The following is a 19382-nucleotide window of genomic DNA, read 5'->3' on the forward strand; positions in this document are numbered from 1 at the left end:
ATGTCCGATTTTAGTAGGGATAGAACAAAATTTTGAGGAAAAAATAGATGCGTTTCTAAAAAAGAAATAGGGACAGCATGCATAAGATTAAGTTGCCCCTGTTGAGTGCGATAAAATCACATGTGAGTCAGCTTAGTGTCATTATGTTGCAATCAACATAATGAAGTTTACAGGCAAAGAGATTCAAGCTTTCCTAGAGGATGGAAATATGATTACCTTTCTGTCTCCTGTTGTGCAAGCATATGATTAGTAACAATGAAAAAGTGGAGCTAATATGCTTTCATAGTAACAAAAGAATATCCCCTTACACTCATAGAAATTCAGACAGTTTTAGGAATACTGCAACATTCTGTGGCTATAATCCCTGATTTCACTCATAATATAAGATTAGTAAAAGATTTTCTGTGCTTTAGCACTATGGAAAATGTGGAAGAGGGAAAATCTAGAGAAAATGAGATAGGCTGATAAATTTAATAAGAAATAAGTAAAACCGTGGCTTGGTGCACTGATTTGGTATTATAAGACTGGGTGTGAGAGCAAGGCAGTGACACTCCAGAAACAAAACCAGAGATTACATATTAATCACTTTGCTTACAAGTGCAAGATAACAGACCACCAGGAAATTATCATCCTGTCAGGTGGATTGTTAGCATCTCTCTGTTACTTAGGCAGACAATGGAATACATGTATTTGTGCATTATAAGCAATACAATTATCCAAATCCAGTTTAGAAAAATCCTAAACTGACTTTTTTATACACTAGATCACTAAAATTTTGCAAAGCAGTTTATGTCTTTGCAGCTAAATATTTCTGTAGGTACAGCCATCCTGTAAACTTTACATGCACATATAGGCATACTGTATAGCATTCATTGTAATAACATTAATCCCTTATTTACGTGCTTAATTACTAATATTTCCATCTTGTTTTGAAAGCCTGTCCTCGTTATTTTTAAAGGCTATAACAAATTTTGAAAAGCATGGAATGCCATGATTACAGTCTGAAATTGTGGAAAGGACACATTTATTTAGTACTTTTATGATGTCAGAAAGGTGCTTAACAAGCTTTTGTTATGTACCCAAAAGTGCTGTTAAGCACTGGGCTAGAACAAAAGCATTAATAGCACTCAGGAGCAACAACAGAAAAGCATCAGGAAGCCAGAAAATGCTTCATCTGGACTTTTTTAAAACTCTGAATCAATTACTTAAACAATCTAAATGATGTGTTTACTGTCTTCCAGGCACACTTTTTTGTATGCACTCTCTGTGAGTCAGTGGTAAGAGTGGTGATACTAGACCTTTTTTATCTAACTTTTGTAGTACATGGTAGCAAGTAGTTTCATCACTACAAAGAATTATGACTGTGTATTTTCAATTATAGGTCAGATTGTTTTGTCTTCTTAACATGGATGTCAAGATTCACCTCTCAAGCTTAGCTAGAGAGGCAAAATTCTTGATATCCATGTTGAGAACACATAATACCCTAATTATGATCAGAGACACAGTCATAATTATATGTTCTTCATTTATTAAAATCATTGACAAGTTCCTTTATTTCAACATTTACTAAATTAAAAAAAATATATATTATCTGCATTATTTTTATATGGAGGTATAAGTGACCTTTTCACTTTGGATAAGAATGCATTGCTTTCATAATCATATAATACCGGCTTTAGGCGAACTCTGCATTAACCACATTTGAACATGATATATTGTGCAAACTAGCTACAAGATAGCAGCATAAAGAATCTGTAACCAAGACTAGTAAATAATAGGCTGGGACCCTATAGGAAGCAATCAGCAATAGTTCTTCTTTCGGCTTTTCCCTGTTAGGGGTTGCCACAGCGGAACTCTGGTCCGCTAATGATTGGCAGTAGATTTTCTACGGGTGCCGAGGTGCCAGCTCGACGCCCAACCTTCAACGAAGGCATGCCCATTCTACACATATCTTTCAAACACCACTCGACCGCAGGGAGGACATGCAAACTCCACACAGAAGGCACTCCCACTGAGAATCGAACAGGAGAACCTCTTGCTGTGAGGCAACAATGCTACCGCTGCACCACCGTGGCTTATAGGAAGCAATCAGCAATACAGAAGTAATATTATTACTTTGTATCTTTCTCATCTGACCTTACTGCAGTGCTTTGTTTGTTTTGGGTACCCATAAAAGGGATAAAATGTCAAGGTCATTGAGAAGATGCAAAGAAAGGCTACCAGGGTAATAAAGGGAATTATACAATGCCTCCCCTAAAACATGCACGCTGATTGTCCAGCCCAACCAGCGTGCCCATTGTAAATCCCTCAATATACTAACGGAAAAAGGTCCGGTTGCCCGGACTTTTTCCGTTAGTATAAAACACTGTCTCGCTATGTTAAAAGAGTTTAACATAGCGACACAGGTTTAAAAAAAGCAACGGAGATCTCCGTTGCTTTTTTTAAAGCTGTCTCGCTATGTTAAACTCCTTTAACATAGCGACACAGTGTGTAAAAAGCAACAGAGATCTTGCAATCTCCGTTGCTTTTTTTTTAAAGCTGTCTTGCTATATTAAATGGGTTTAACATAGCGAGACAGCTTTAAAATAAGCAACGGAGATATCCGTTGCTTATTTTAAAGCTGCCTCGCTATGTTAAACCCATTTAACATAGCGAAACAGTAAAAAAAAGGAATGGAGATCTTGCGTTCTCCGTTGCTTTTGCCCACAGCTCTGCAGTGCAGGCACGCAGTACATCAGAACTGCCACAGAATACCAGACAGCTGCGGAAGGGCAGTAAAGAGGCATTATACAATGCCATTATTTAAGAAAAGTAATTATTTTTTTATATCTTTTTTATATCTTTTCTTAAATTTCTTAAATAATGTCATTGTATAATAGCCTTCTGTGTGTGGGTAATGCTGGATTTACCCACGGTTGGCTTTGTTTGGTCCCTCGGGCTTCGCCCTCGGGACCAAACCACGCCAACCGTGGGTAAATCCAGCATTACCCACACCCAGGCGTGGGTTATTGCTATAATAATGCCTAGTAGCTATGAATAGAGGTTATATGAGAGGAATTTATTCCCCCTTGATGCCAATTGAAGAAAGGAAGTCATGATATGGATGCAAAACACTTAGTGGGCTGTGAGAAGGTATACAGATTAAGAGGAAAGAGAGAAGGTGAAACAGGGAATGCACATACCAGATTCTATATCGAAAGTTTAGCTCAGACATTACAAAGTTTTTTTTTTCCACAGAAAGTTCAGTGGATGAATGGAACAAGTTATCAGAATTGGCAGCAGTCTTTAAATCAGAGTCCCTCAAGAAGGTCTAGGTTGAGTGGTGGGTTAAGAAGGTGAATGTGGGAATACAAGTGAAATATATTAATTTCACATAGAGGACAAACAACTGCCTTATTCCTGGTATCATGACTATGCGGAGTAATGTATTAAAATCTTCCAGCCACTTGTCTTGTTTCTGATGTCATTGCTATATAGAGTAATGAATTATAATCTGCCACTGAGAAACTGAACACCTGAGGGTTTTATAGTCAGTGATTCATTCTCTAGTTTTACCCTCACTCAGATGTAAGTAATGATTAGCAGAGGAGTTGGAAACAAACAGATAATAAGAAGCTTCTGATGACAATGTTTATATTTTTGTGCGGTGATGTGATGTGTGGGAGAGTTGGACATTAGGAACATCCAATGCCTTCAACTATAATTCTGATTTAAAAATCTTGCAATTATTAATGTCATTAAAGTCCTGCTTAATAAATTCCCATGTACAGTTCTTCAGGGCATGAGTTAAGAAAGGTACTTACAACAAAAACAGAAGCATAAGCACAAAAATTGAAAGTAGAACATTAATTGTGGCAGTAATGAGGAACTTTATAGGGGCAAGCAGTGTGAACTATTTCACTGCAACCACACCATTTTCTTGCAGCAAACACAGCTAAATATATGCAGAATGATTTGATGGTAGTTCTTGTATTTTGCCATTCAGAATGTTTCAATTTTCTGGATACATGTCGGCACACACCTTACCATTTTTGTTAAAATGCATGAAAATATTCAGGATACTGTTGTAAGAAGACAGTATACGTAACATGTTTCACTTACTATTTTCTGTTCATTGACATAGGCATATAGATCTAAATATATACACAGAGGCATGCTGCTGTACACAGACAGACAATCACATACACACACCCCCACACATAAACATATACACACTGGCACCCACACCCCATGCAGACACACACACACACACACACACACACACACACACACACACACACACACACACACACACACACACACACACACACACACACACACACACACACACACACACACACTTGGTTATTAGATTAGTTTTAAGTCATTATGAACTTTTACGAGGTAATAGTTGTCATAATTCTAGCACTCCTGAACAACGTCAAAGATTAAACTTGTATGGCAGAGCTAAATAAATAGAATTATGTGTGATTTAGTGGGGCTATGAGGCACCAGTCATCCCATAACAAAATAATTTAGCTCCAGTGCTAAAAAGTGGAATCATAAATCCCATAGCTTATACACACTACTCAAATAATCTGTTAAAGTAGAACAAGACAAGCAGGTCCATCAATAAGTCAAAGATTAACAAAATACAGACAATAGGCACAGGAATTTCAAGTCTAAATCTGAAATGCACTGTGTAAGGAAAACTGAAATAAAATGGGAAAATATTACAGTCCATTCAAAACAAGATCTATTAAAATTGAACTAACCTATTCAAAAGTAGTGGTCACTTAAGAAAGTACTCAGAACCTGAATTATATTTAAAAGAGATGTTTAAATTTATCGTAATATAGTCCTTACCTGAATGGAGTCTACTTTGATAAATCTAGGCTTGATTTGGTTTCTAGGTTCTTAGGTTCATAGGTAGTTACTATTGTCCCAAGAACCATTTTAAGTTTAGCCAAGCTAACCCCCAATTTACCAAAATATTGCTGACACACTTCAATACCCCAAGGAAATTTATGGTTAAGATAAAAGCTTGTATACTTAGGCTTCCCCTGTCCATTATGGACATAGGTGCCAAACCAGGGGTAAATTTGTGATTTCCCATCCACTGGTCCAAGTTTCATTGGAATAGGGTCAGGAATGAGCTTTCATTCACATGGATGGGAAGCCTGTTTCAGAGAATGGGTAATCTTTGAGACACATACCTGACCTCCAACATGTCCTGTTTATGTTACAGTTGAGGTTTAGGTCCCTAGAATGGCCATTTCTGGTGTTATTTGTTTTGTGGATGTGCAACAAATCCATCAATGTGGGATCAGAAGATACCTTGTATGCAAGGCATAGATCACCACACAGCTGTCTGTAGGAGACTGAGTACAGGGACAGGGATTTAATATGGCCTAAGATCCCTAAGTGGCTGCCATAACATAGATTCATAGATAGTCCATGGTCACTGAGGCCCACGACCATTCTTGCTTTGCCAGTATCTTCCATAAGGCCAGACTTTGTTTTTCAGGATAGCCATGGTTATCAATCCTGGAGTAGTTTTTGGATTTCCATCCAGTCAACTAGTTTTTGTTTAAAAGAAGATAGTGAGTCACACTGCCTAACATGCACAGGATGATTATTTTGGAGATTTTGGAGGCTCCGAGTTATAAACCTGTTCCTCCACCATGTTTTATTTATCTGTTGGTTAAGACTTAGGTCCCTGGTTTAAGTCCTGGTGGAGATATTTGACTTGCAAGGAAAAAAAGAGGGTCAAGACAAGTGAGTCTCTAATGGCACATAAATGAAACATAGATTGCCTTTCAAAAGTCTGTAAGACACTAAATAAAGAGATAGAGCTACTAGCCTCTTTTGGTACTTCAGGGACTTTAGGCCTTTGATCTTTTTGGTTAGTCAGATTTACTGAGCCACATCTCAAAGAAGGAGTTGTACTCAATAACTGGCCTGATCAATGCTGAGTATAAGTAAGTCATTACCTCTTTAGACCAATGATATTTCCTTGATATTCAGCTGAGATAAATACAAGGATTTCCTGACAACTGTCATCACATGATGCTCAAACCTGAGGGAGCTATCAACTCAAGTACCTAGATTCCTAACTGCATTTTCATTTTGTCAAAGTGTGTTGCTTAGATAGTGTGATGTTGAGAGGGGTTATCTACCAAAAGTGATGGTAGTCTACTTTTTAGAATTTAGTTTGAGTCTGTTTATAGTACACCAAAAGATTACTAGGGTGAGTTTCTTCTGGAGGATTTGGATATCATAGGGTGACTTAACAACAACTCTGCATTTTTAATAGCCTGCAAACTTTGGCAACCAGAAGTCTTGGCTTTCTTCTTGGTAATCTGAGAAAGAAATTTCAAAGTGAGATGTCCTAGAACTGAACTCGAACAAACACTGCTGGTGAATTTCATGCCCTCTGCTGAGGCAACTGCAACTGGCATTGTGCTTATTTTGTCTTTCAGCCAGTTTGCTATCCATCTCACCACATATGATTTTTAAAGAATTTAGCATTTGTATGATACCAGCATGGGGAATGACATTGAAGGCCTTGGCTAGGTCAAGGAACATTGCATGCACTGCATGGCCACCATCTAAAGCCTCCATAATGGTTTCAAAGAAATTTACTAGATTAAATACACTTGTTAGGTTGATAGGTCTATAATTTCCCTGGTCAGTTGTAAGGCCACATTTATGGAGTGGCATCACCATTGCTCTTTGTCACTCATCAGGGACAAAACCAGTAGCTAACAAGGAGTGTCTATGCAAGAGCATGTTTAACACCATTAATTAAGCAAATGGATATTTTGTCAAGCCCAATGGAGGAAGTATATTCGGCCTTGGGATATAGCTTTCAGAAAGTGGTCTTTAGAGATAGCTAGGTGGGAATAAGGGATTCAGATATTTTGGGGTACTGAATAGAATATTTGGGGTGAAGATGTCACTACATTTGTTTGCAAGGATATACTGCCAGTATCAGTTGGGCTTGAATAAGGAGCCTCGTTATAAATAAGTTTAGAGAAATGTTTGACATTGTTTCTTAGCTTTCTAACATAGCTAAAGAAGGGCTTATAATTAGCTTTGGCTTCAGAGGCCATCTTAGGTGTGCTGGACCTGATAGTGTTCTTCAGTTTTTTTTAATGCTTTTGATACCATCCTTGAGAAGGTGAATTTTTGATTACTAAATTTATGGAGTTACTTTATTTTGTTTTATAGCAACAGAAAGGGTGAATTCCATTTAGATACTAAGGCATGGTGGAGTTGTAGAAAGAAGATTTACAAATCCTTCACTTGGGAAGAATAGACAATTGCTTTGAGGGGATCGGTCATTTTCTTCTATGGACAACAAAAGGAGCATTTTGGCAAATTAATTTTACATAAAAGTGAGGAATTGTAGTTTCTGGAGAATCCTCTGATTGGCTGTGGTATGTCTAGTGAAACACTAATGCTCTGCTATATTCTGAGAGTGATGGGTATGGTAAAAAGAAGGGCCTCTGTTGCTATGCACTGGGGGCTCAGATGCATTCTGATGCTTATAGACCTGATAGGAGAAGAGCCTCTGTCATGGATGACAGCTGTTTAAAGACTGTGTTGTACGCATTCTGCTATAGGAACTATATTCTTTTTTTGTCATGGATATTGTGTGCTATGCATAACTGAAATGACCCCACAGCTTGAATAAAAGTTAAAAGTACTCTAGACCAAACTGCATTATTGCAACCTTTTGGTTTAGATAATGTACTCTTCTTGTGCTCACTTGTAGTTGGGCTGAAGAAGTCCTGATTTCCTTTTGTCATTTTCTTCAGTAAGAGTTATTTCATTTAAAACATCAGGAATGCTCCTGTTCTGTTTCCCCAATTCTTGTCCAAGAGAAATCAAAAGGTTACACACACTTCTTTCTTGTAAATATATACATACACAGACATACATATATTTACTCAATTTGATAACTAGGATAGAGCACTGATCTATATGTATCAGTTTCAGTCTCAGCCCCGAAAAATATAAATAGCAGTAGATAAGTTATCTAACAAGAAGCATTACGAATACAAACACAATGTATGGACATATTAATGAATCAATAACTGTAATAATAAAGTACACAGTGTGATGGACTACAGGATGTGATGGGATGGTTAGAGTAAGGAGGAGAGAAGAAAAAGAGAGTGAAATAGTGAGGGGATAGACCAAAAGTATAAGAGACAGCTAAAGCAAGGTAAGGGCACACAGACGTTAAGTATATACAATATACAAAATGTGGAAGAGATGTCATACATCAGCACTGGGAAACAATGTGAAGAAGGCAAAGCTGCCTGATTGGAAAAGAGGAGAGCTGGGGAAAACGGGAAAGCATTTGCAAATTAATATTTAAGCTGAACATGAAATGATGAGCACATGGTGAGGTGTTTGATACTAGTAGGGAGGGATTCCCAGCCTAGGATATAAACGGCATGGTTAGTGCAATGAAGTCTGCTTCTGGGACATAGAATAAGTGGATCAGAGTGGTTAAGACTTCTAAGAGTCTAAATGGGGAATTGTCTCAATCCTTTGGAGGTAAGGGAAGGACAGGTGTGTTTTCTGAGGAACTTGTAGAGTTGGGATCCAAGAAGCAGGCTGGCACATTGCTGGACAGATAGCTAAGAGGGTAATGAAATGGCAGATAAAATTGCTTATAGTTTAAGTGGTGGTGACAGTGGTGACAAATGTATGTGTGTGTGTGTGTGTGTGTCTGATTGTATGTATTTATACATCTATATCTACATTTATATAATCTCTCTCTCTCTCTCTCTCTTGCTTTATGCATATAGCTTTTTTACTACTATGTAACTGCAGTTTGAAAATAAACCTGTCTGTGCTCCCTGACTGTATAGATTTAATGCTCTTTCGAAGATCCTGCACTCGCGTCCATGATGATGATGATGATTGTGATTCCATACTTGGAAAATAGTTTATTTAGACCCCCCCCCCCCTTCCCCAAGCAGTATGCAGCTGTGGAAGCAAGAACTCACCCTCTAAATTTCAAATTACAGGACAGAAGATGCCATCTGGAAAATCATATAAAAAGAAAGAGGGAATACTGAGGATATCAGTTGTGTTAGTTACTTCTTTGCTTGTTAGAGATTAAATTGCTGGATTTTACTGTTGAAGGATATTTGAAGACAGATAACACTGTCCTTTAAGAGTCTGCAAATTCTGTTTTGATCTTGGAAGCCAGAAATAGGGCACAGTGTACCTTCAGTTAAATGTCTGTCCAGTTATCTATAACAGACCTTATGCATTACAATAGTGTTTGCTGTATATTGTCTCTCTGTTCAAAACTTTTATTTTAATTATTTGTACAAGAACAGTTTTGTTTTTTGTTTTCATGTTCACATAGAATGCTCTGCTTCATTTATACTAGGTAATTTTATTGTTGAATTTATAATGCTTGTAGATGGTGATTTATTTTTTCACTGTAGGTTGAGCTGGTGTAAAACTAACGAAGGGTATTTGATTTACCAATGTAATCTGGCTAGTAGTGGCATGTCATAATGACAGGCTCGGTATTGGAAATGTATCTGTAACCCTTCCTGGGAAATACTGGTGTATGAGTGCACAAAATAAGTTAATTAGTGTTAGGAAAATTGCACTGGGAGACTTGTTCAGTCTGACTAGCATGATACTGTGAGGAGTCAATGATTATGGCAGTGAACTTTATAGCAGTGAACTTTAACTGCACAGCTTAATCCTCATCTGAGTGTCGCAGATGCTGTCCACTACCTAAGGCCTGTAGCCCCTGTCTATCCCTAATTAATTGGTACAAAGGTTGGATCTTTGTAAACTGGACTTGTTAACCTGTAAACAAATCTGTAAACAGTTTTGGTTATGAAAAACGTGTGTATGCCCCTGCAGACACAAGGTAAATATACAACAACATATCCCATATAGTAGCTGTTTCATTTTTTTAGTCAGATAATTAGGAAATGGGCAAAAGTGAGTTCTGTGTGGTGTGGAAAATGTTAGTGCCACAGCTGAATAAGTATAACAAAACCCAAGGGCATTAAGCATTGCACTACATCCAATGGGGATACCACAGTAGTGTTATGTGCAGCAGAAACACAATCTGGTGAAACTGGAGGTAGAAAAATAGGGTCAATATTAAATCATTGAATGCTTAAAAAAGCAAACGCTGATTTATCGACCCTCTTTAAGCGAAAGCTGAAAATCCTGAGCACTCGGAACAGCAATTTTTTTCCCTGAGAAAAAAATCGCTAGGCCTTTTTCGGGACTTTGCCATTTCATCCACTGTGGTGTGATCTCAAAGTTGATATATTTAAGTAGGGGGTGTGTGGGGGGCATAGCCCCTCTCATCGGGGAGTGTGGGTACTAAACCCCCCACTTTATTTACTGTTTTGAAGTTTTTTGGGGTTTTTTTTTTTTTTTTTTTTTGGTGGAACAGCGATTTTTTTCCCTGGAAAAAAAATGACTGTTCCAAGTGTTCGGGATTTTCAGCTTTCACTTAAAGAGGGCTGATAAATCAGCATTCACTTTTTTAAGCATTCGTTGATTTAACATAGACCTGAAAAATAGTGGGAATAGAGGGAGAGCATGTAGCACATTGACTCAATCTGTCCCCAGATGCTCTCAGTTAGAATTAAAGAAAGTGACACTGGAGATGGATGCCTAGATAATGAAATAGCTGAGGGAATGAAGCAGCTTGAAAATCAAAGGAAGTGAGAGCAGGGAGAAAGAGTGTAAACATAGCGAAACAGAATCAAAGGAAGTGAGAGCAGGGAGGAAGAGTGTAAGCATAGAGAAACAGGATCAAAGGAAGTGAGAGCAGGGAGAAAGATTGTAAACACAGAGAAACAGAATCAAAGGAAGTGAGAGCAGGGAGAAAGAGCAGAAATGTAGAGAAACAGAATCAAAGGAAGTGAGAGAAGGGAGAAAGAGTGCAAACATAGAGAAACAGAATCAAAGGAAGTGAGAGCAGGGAGAAAGAGTGTAAATGAAGAGAAACAGAATCAAAGGAAGTGAGAGCAGGGAGAAAGAGTGCAAACATAGAGAAACAGAATCAAAGGAAGTGAGAGCAGGGAGAAAGAGTGTAAACATAGAGAAACAGAATCAAAGGAAGTGAGAGCAGGGAGAAAGAGTAGAAATGTAGAGAAACAGAATCAAAGGAACTGAGAGCAGGGAGAAAGAGTGTAAACATAGAGAAACAGAATCAAAGGAAGTGAGAGTAGGGAGAAAGAGTAGAAATGTAGAGAAACAGAATCAAAGGAAGTGAGAGCAGGTTGAAAGAGTGCAAACATAGAGAAACAGAATCACAGGAAGTCAGAAACAGAATCACAGGAAGTGAGAGCAGGGAGAAAGAGTAGAAATGTAGAGAAACAGAAACAAAGGAAGTGAGAGCAGGTTGAAAGAGTGCAAACATAGAGAAACAGAATCACAGGAAGTGAGAGCAGGGAGAAAGAGTGTAAATGAAGAGAAAGAATCAAAGGAAGTGAGGGCAGAGAGAAAGAGTGTAAACATAGAGAAACAGAATCAAAGGAAGTGAGAGCAGGGAGAAAGAGTGCAAACATAGAAAAACTGAATCAAAGGAAGTGAGAGCAGGGAGAAAGACTGCAAACATAGAGAAACAGAATCATAGGAAGTGAGAGCAGGGAGAAAGAGTGTAAATGAAGAGAAACAGAATAAAAGGAAGTGAGAGCAGGGAGAAAGAGTGTAAACATAGAGAAACAGAATCAAAGGAAGTGAGAGCAGGGAGAAAGAGTGCAAACATAGAGAAACAGAATCAAAGGAAGTGAGAGCAGGGAGAAAGAGTAGAAATGTAGAGAAACAGAATAGAAGGAAGTGAGAGCAGGTTGAAAGAGTGCAAACATAGAGAAACTGAATCAAAGGAAGTGAGAGCAGGGAGAAAGAGTGCAAACATAGAGAAACTGAATCAAAGGAAGTGAGAGCAGGGAGAAAGAGTGCAAACATAGAGAAACAGAATCAAAGGAAGTGAGAGCAGGGAGAAAGAGTGCAAACATAGAGAAACAGAATCATAGGAAGTGAGATCAGGGAGAAAGAGTGTAAACGAAGAGAAACAGAATCAAAGGAAGTGAGAGCAGGGAGAAAGAGTGTAAACATAGAGAAACAGAATCAAAGGAAGTGAGAGCAGGGAGAAAGAGTGCAAACATAGAGAAACAGAATCAAAGGAAGTGAGAGCAGGGAGAAAGAGTGCAAACATAGAGAAACAGAATCAAAGGAAGTGAGAGCAGGGAGAAAGAGTGCAAACATAGAGAAACAGAATCAAAGGAAGTGAGAGCAGGGAGAAAGAGTGTAAACATAGAGAAACAGAATCAAAGGAAGTGAGAGCAGGGAGAAAGAGTGCAAACATAGAGAAACAGAATCAAAGGAAGTGAGAGCAGGGAGAAAGAGTGTAAATGAAGAGAAACAGAATCAAAGAAAGTGAGCAGGGAGAAAGAGTAAACATAGAGAAACAGAATCAAAGGAAGTGAGAGCAGGAGAAAGAGTGCAAACATAGAGAAACAGAATCAAAGGAAGTGAGAGCAGGGAGAAAGAGTGCAAACATAGAGAAACAGAATCATAGGAAGTGACAGCAGGGAGAAAGAGTGCAAACATAGAGAAACAGAATCAAAGGAAGTGAGAGCAGGGAGAAAGAGTGCAAACATAGAGAAACAGAATCAAAGGAAGTGAGAGCAGGGAGAAAGAGTGTAAACATAGAGAAACAGAATCAAAGGAAGTGAGAGCAGGGAGAAAGAGTGCAAACATAGAGAAACAGAATCAAAGGAAGTGAGAGCAGGGAGAAAGAGTGTAAATGAAGAGAAACAGAATCAAAGGAAGTGAGAGCAGGGAGAAAGAGTGTAAACATAGAGAAACAGAATCAAAGGAAGTGAGAGCAGGGAGAAAGAGTGCAAACATAGAGAAACAGAATCAAAGGAAGTGAGAGCAGGGAGAAAGAGTGCAAACATAGAGAAACTGAATCAAAGAAAGTGAGAGCAGGGAGAAAGAGTGCAAACATAGAGAAACAGAATCATAGGAAGTGACAGCAGGGAGAAAGAGTGTAAACATAGAGAAACAGAATCAAAGGAAGTGAGAGCAGGGAAAAGAGTAAAAATGGAGAAACAGAATCAAAGGAAGTGAGAGCAGGAGAAAGAGTGTAAATACATAGAGAAACAGAATCAAAGGAAGTGAGAGCAGGGAGAAAGAGTGTAAACACAGAGAAACAGAATCAAAGGAAGTGAGAGCAGGGAGAAAGAGTGTAAACATAGAGAAACAGAATCAAAGGAAGTGAGAGCAGGGAGAAAGAGTGCAAACATAGAGAAACAGAATCAAAGGAAGTGAGAGCAGAGGGAGAAAGAGTGTAAACAAAGAGAAACAGAATCAAAGGAAGTGAGAGCAGGGAGAAAGAGTGTAAACAGAGAAACAGAATCAAAGGAAGTGAAAGCAGGGAAGAAAGAATGTAAACATAGAGAAACAGAATCAAAGGAAGTGAGAGCAGGGAGAAAGAGTGCAAATGTAGATAGACAGAATCAAAGGAAGTGAGAGCAGGGAGAAAGAGTGTAAACATAGAGAAACAGAATCAAAGGAAGTGAGAGCAGGCAGAAAGAGTGTAAACATAGAGAAACAGAATCAAAGGAAGTGAGAGCAGGGAGAAAGAGTGCAAACATAGAGAAATAGAATCATAGGAAGTGAGATCAGGGAGAAAGAGTGCAAACATAGAGAAACAGAATCAAAGGAAGTGAGAGCAGGGAGAAAGAGTGTAAACATAGAGAAACAGAATCAAAGGAAGTGAGAGCAGGGAGAAAGAGTGTAAATGAAGAGAAACAGAATCAAAGGAAGTGAGAGCAGGGAGAAAGAGTGTAAACATAGAGAAACAGAATCAAAGGAAGTGAGAGCAGGGAGAAAGAGTGTAAACATAGAGAAACAGAATCAAAGGAAGTGAGAGCAGGGAGAAAGAGTGTAAACATAGAGAAACAGAATCAAAGGAAGTGAGAGCAGGCAGAAAGAGTGTAAAAATAGAGAAACAGAATCAAAGGAAGTGAGAGCAGGGAGAAAGAGTGTAAATGTAGAGAAACAGAATCAAAGGAAGTGAGAGCAGGAAGAAATAGTGTAAACATAGAGAAACAGAATCAAAGGAAGTGAGAGAAGGGAGAAAGAGTGTAAACATAGAGAAACAGAATCAAAGGAAGTGAGAGCAGGGAGAAAGAGTGCAAACATAGAGAAACAGAATCAAAGGAAGGGAGAGCAGGAGAAGAAAGAGTAAAATAGAAAAACAGAATCAAAGGAAGTGAGATCAGGGAGAAAGAGTGTAAACGAAGAGAAACAGAATCAAAGGAAGTGAGAGCAGGGAGAAAGAGTGTAAACATAGAGAAACAGAATCAAAGGAAGTGAGAGCAGGGAGAAAGAGTGTAAACATAGAGAACTAGAATCAAAGGAAGTGAGAGCAGGGAGAAAGAGTGCAAACATAGAGAAACAGAATCATAGGAAGTGAGAGCAGGGAGAAAGAGTGCAAACATAGAGAAACAGAATCAAATGAAGTGAGAGCAGGTAGGAAGAGTGCAAACACAGAGAAACAGAATCAAAGGAAGTGAGAGCAGGTAGAAAGAGTCTAAATGAAGAGAAAGAATCAAAGGAAGTGAGAGCAGGGAGAAAGAGTGCAAACACAGAGAAACAGAATCAAAGGAAGTGAGAGCAGGGAGAAAGAGTGTAAACACAGAGAAACAGAATCAAAGGAAGTGAGAGCAGGTAGGAAGAGTGCAAACACAGAGAAACAATCAAAGGAAGAGAGAGCAGGGAGAAAGAGTGTAAACGAAGAGAAACAGAATCAAAGGAAGTGAGAGCAGGGAGAAAGAGTGTAAACAGAGAAACAGAATCAAAGGAAGTGAGAGCAGGGAGAAAGAGTGCAAACATAGAGAAACAGAATCAAAGGAAGGGAGAGCAGGGAGAAAGAGTGTAAACGAAGAGAAACAGAATCAAAGGAAGTGAGAGCAGGGAGAAAGAGTGTAAACATAGAGAAACAGAATCAAAGGAAGTGAAAGCAGGGAGAAAGAATGTAAACATAGAGAAACAGAATCAAAGGAAGTGAGAGCAGGGAGAAAGAGTGCAAATGTAGATAGACAGAATCAAAGGAAGTGAGAGCAGGGAGAAAGAGTGTAAATGTAGAGAAACAGAATCAAGGGAAGTGAGTGCAGGGAGAAAGAGTGTAAACATAGAGAACCAGAATCAAAGGAAGTGAGAGCAGGGAGAAAGAGTGCAAACATAGAGAAACAGAATCATAGGAAGTGAGAGCAGGGAGAAAGAGTGCAAACATAGAGAAACAGAATCAAAGGAAGTGAGAGCAGGGAGAAAGAGTCTAAATGAAGAGAAAGAATCAAAGGAAGTGAGAGCAGGTAGGAAGAGTGCAAACACAGAGAAACAGAATCAAAGGAAGTGAGAGCAGGGAGAAAGAGTCTAAATGAAGAGAAAGAATCAAGGGAAGTGAGAGCAGGGAGAAAGAGAGCAAACATAGAGAAACAGAATCAAAGGAAGTGAGAGCAGGGTGAAAGAGTGTAAACATAGAGAAACAGAATCAAAGGAAATGAGAGCAGCGAGAAAGAGTGTAAATGTAGAGAAACAGAATCAAGGGAAGTGAGTGCAGGGAGAAAGAGTGTAAACATAGAGAACCAGAATCAAAGGAAGTGAGAGCAGGGAGAAAGAGTGCAAACATAGAGAAACAGAATCATAGGAAGTGAGAGCAGGGAGAAAGAGTGCAAACATAGAGAAACAGAATCAAATGAAGTGAGAGCAGGTAGGAAGAGTGCAAACACAGAGAAACAGAATCAAAGGAAGTGAGAGCAGGGAGAAAGAGTGTAAACACAGAGAAACAGAATCAAAGGAAGTGAGAGCAGGGAGAAAGAGAGCAAACATAGAGAAACAGAATCAAAGGAAGTGAGAGCAGGGAGAAAGAGTGTAAACAAAGAGAAAGAATCAAAGGAAGTGAGAGCAGGGAGAAAGAGTGTAAACATAGAGAAACAGAATCAAAGGAAGTGAGAGCAGGCAGAAAGAGTGTAAAAATAGAGAAACAGAATCAAAGGAAGTGAGAGCAGGGAGAAAGAGCGTAAATGTAGAGAAACAGAATCAAAGGATGTGAGAGCAGGGAGAAAGAGTGTAAATGTAGAGAAACAGAATCAAAGGAAGTGAGCGCAGGAAGAAATAGTGTAAACATAGAGAAACGGAATCAAAGGAAGTGAGAGCAGGGAGAAAGAGCGTAAATGTAGAGGAACAGAATCAAAGGAAGTGAGAGCAGGGTGAAAGTGTGTAAATGTAGAGAAACAGAATCAAGGGAAGTGGATGTAGGGAGAACGAGTGTAAATGTAGAGAAACAGAATCAAGGGAAGTGAGTGCAGGGAGAAAGAGTGTAAATGTAGAGAAACTGAATCAAAGGAAGTGAGAGCATGGAGAAAGAGCGTAAATTTAGACAAACAGAAGATGAAGAAACAGAAATGCAGTGCCGGCATGAGATGGACAGAAATGTAATGAAAAGCCAAACCCCAAATGCTAAGATCAGTACTAAATAATTATTTACATAGTATAAAGAAGGTGAGGACTTTGATGTGATTACTTTTATCTGTGCATTTCAAAGGGCATGCAATCAACACCAACTTGATAGAGATAATTGATTAAATTTTAACTGCATTACTTATGGGTAAGGTGATGCATACTATGGCTAAAATCCCTGATTCTAACTGTTTGAGTTACTGTACAGTGAAACATACATTGAGTGTCTTAAAATTCCTCCTGAAGCTTATAGTAAAAGATTGAGAAATCAGAGCAAAAAGGCAAATGACAGTGTGAGTGATTATATTGCAGAACGAAGCACTTACCTTTAAAGGTGAGTAAGCAGATTTTAAGTCATTAGTTTTGAAATGCCATGAGACCTTACAATAAAGAAGGAACACTCAATATCCTTGAAAGAGGAAACAATAAGCTTGTTAGCAGATCAAGAGTGTAACACTGCTGGAAAAATGAGGCAATAGATGACTAGTGAGGCACAACAGCATAAAAAGGGTTATCCAGTATTCTACATGGTATAAAGAAATCCAGTGGAAGGAGTTTAATCCTTCAAAACAGGTTGTAGAGGTAAAAGTAGGCAACACTTGCTCAAGTACTTGACAATGTCTTGGAATAAAATATTTCCTGTGTAACCAGATGTGACTTATATACTGGAACATCCACAGCAACAGGATGGGGAACAAAAGTTATTTTAGTAAGGTAATAAAAGTGGCAACATAGTAGTAGTAGTAGTAGGTTGTCTTGAACCTGAAGATGTAGATCATCACAAGAGCCTGTGCCTTATCCTATAGGGTACAGAGTAGAGGAAACACTGTAAAGAGGCATACTGCATCAGATATAAGTATTGTTTAGCCTGCAGTTGTTAGAATGAACCATTTTCTGTCTGAGCAGTCCACTCTGGCTAAGGGTGCAGAAGTGATTTTTTTCAGATGCCATTGAACAGGGTTCATTTGGGCTGGAAAGGGGAGCAGAAAAAGTGCTGTATTTGATGCTATTCTAGCAGATACTCTAACAGATAGTGATGTTGATAAGACAGATCCTGTATGCATGTGGTTGCATGCAACTAACCAGGTAAGTGGTCATGCATGGAAAGATAGCAATGGTGATATCTAGCTAGTTCTATATGTCAAGGCATAATAGCTAGCAATAGGGTCCTGTCAAGACAAGTGGTAGGTGGTAGTGAAAAGTCTGAACTGGAGCCACAGCTGTCAGATGATGCTAAACTTTTTCAGGCAGGTTCTATTTCAGAGGAAGAAATGGTTGACCACAGTAAGACTTAACTAAGATGCTGTTGTCAAAAAGTATTAGATTTCCATTATAATGTGAACTGGGGAAGATTATACTGAAAGATTTAAAGCAGATACATCTCTCACATTGTAGTTTATAAAACTTAAAAGAGATAGCCAAAGAATCTCTTAATTCTCAAGAACAGGAAGAGTCGCTATACTGGAGAAAAGAGATTTTTGTACAGAAAGTGGACTGCTGAAGAAGGTGTAAAGGCAGAAGTGATGAAGCGCTTGGTAATTCTAATGCAGTCTCTCCAGGAACTTCTATCCAGTCATTTTAGCATAAAGTGTACACAAAAATACCTTATTCAAACTTTTTATAGGCTTGACTTTACAAATGATGTAAAAGGGTATTGTAAAGCTTGTGAGTAGTGTCAAAAGCTGCTAAAACAGGAAATAAAGTAGGGATAACTATAAAGAGTAATTACATGCCAGGAAGAATGGCAAAAGTGTTCTACCTTGTCACCTAAAACTCAAAAGGTGTTTCAAAAAAGAAACTGTACTACTGAGCCATGAGATGTACCTTTTAACTCAATATTTTTCTTGATGATTTCCCAATTAAGTAAACTGAGTATAGAAAGAAAAGAGATGTGTATAAAAAATGTCACATACTGAATAAGTTACAGTTTGTTGAAAAGCAAATTCTTAAAGACTGAAATAAGCTGTACTAAAACTGGATCAAATTAAAACAATAGTCAGTAAATGCACTATATTAAAAAGAGAGTCTATCAGAGGGATTCAATAAAGCCTACATGGTCATTTTTCACTGTGTGCACATTGTAGTCTGATGCGCACATGGGTGCAGACAGTTTAGCTTCAGTAAATGCTGTGTAATGGCATGCACCCCTGCGCAAACAAGGTAAACACTGTGGCATGCTAATTACAGCATAAGCAGCTGAATTACTTGCTAATTAACCAATCCAACACAGCAGAGCTATTCAACAAGCTATAGAGTACCTGTGTAGACTCCGTGCTGGTTTATCCTGTGAATTTCAAAACGTTTGGAATACAATCATGGAAAGAAGTCTACATGAGCAGACTGTTAGGGGCTGCTGCTGCTTTAATTTATTTGTATGTGCTACAGGCTGAAGCCAATGCTGCTGTTGCTAATAGAGGGAAGAGCTTTCAGGCCATATTTAACTTTTCACAACCTACATGATGTGGAAATTATAAAACGCTACAGGATAGACAAGGACACACTACAGGAACTCTGCAACCTCTGCTATCCTCAACTCAAAGCCAGAGCCAACTGATAGGAACCCATCCCAGTAGAGACAAAGGTATGTGTAGCCCTTAGAATCTTAGCTACAGGTACCTTTCTGATACCAACAGGGGACATGCTGAGTGTGTCACAGGCATCAACATCCAGGATCCACAACCAATTCCTGAATGCTATGCTCCAACATGCCAGTGACCACATATATTTTCCCTGTAATTTTGAGGAGAGGGCCAGAAATATACAGGAGTTCTACCATGTAGCACACTACCCTAAAGTAGTGGGTGCCATAGACTGCGCACATATAGAAATGAAGGCACCACATGGGGAACAGGGTAGGCTCT

Source organism: Protopterus annectens, chromosome 11.part0 (assembly GCF_019279795.1).
Source record: "Protopterus annectens isolate FY-2018-M chromosome 11.part0, PAN1.0, whole genome shotgun sequence".
NCBI classification, from domain to species: Eukaryota; Metazoa; Chordata; order Ceratodontiformes; family Protopteridae; genus Protopterus; species Protopterus annectens.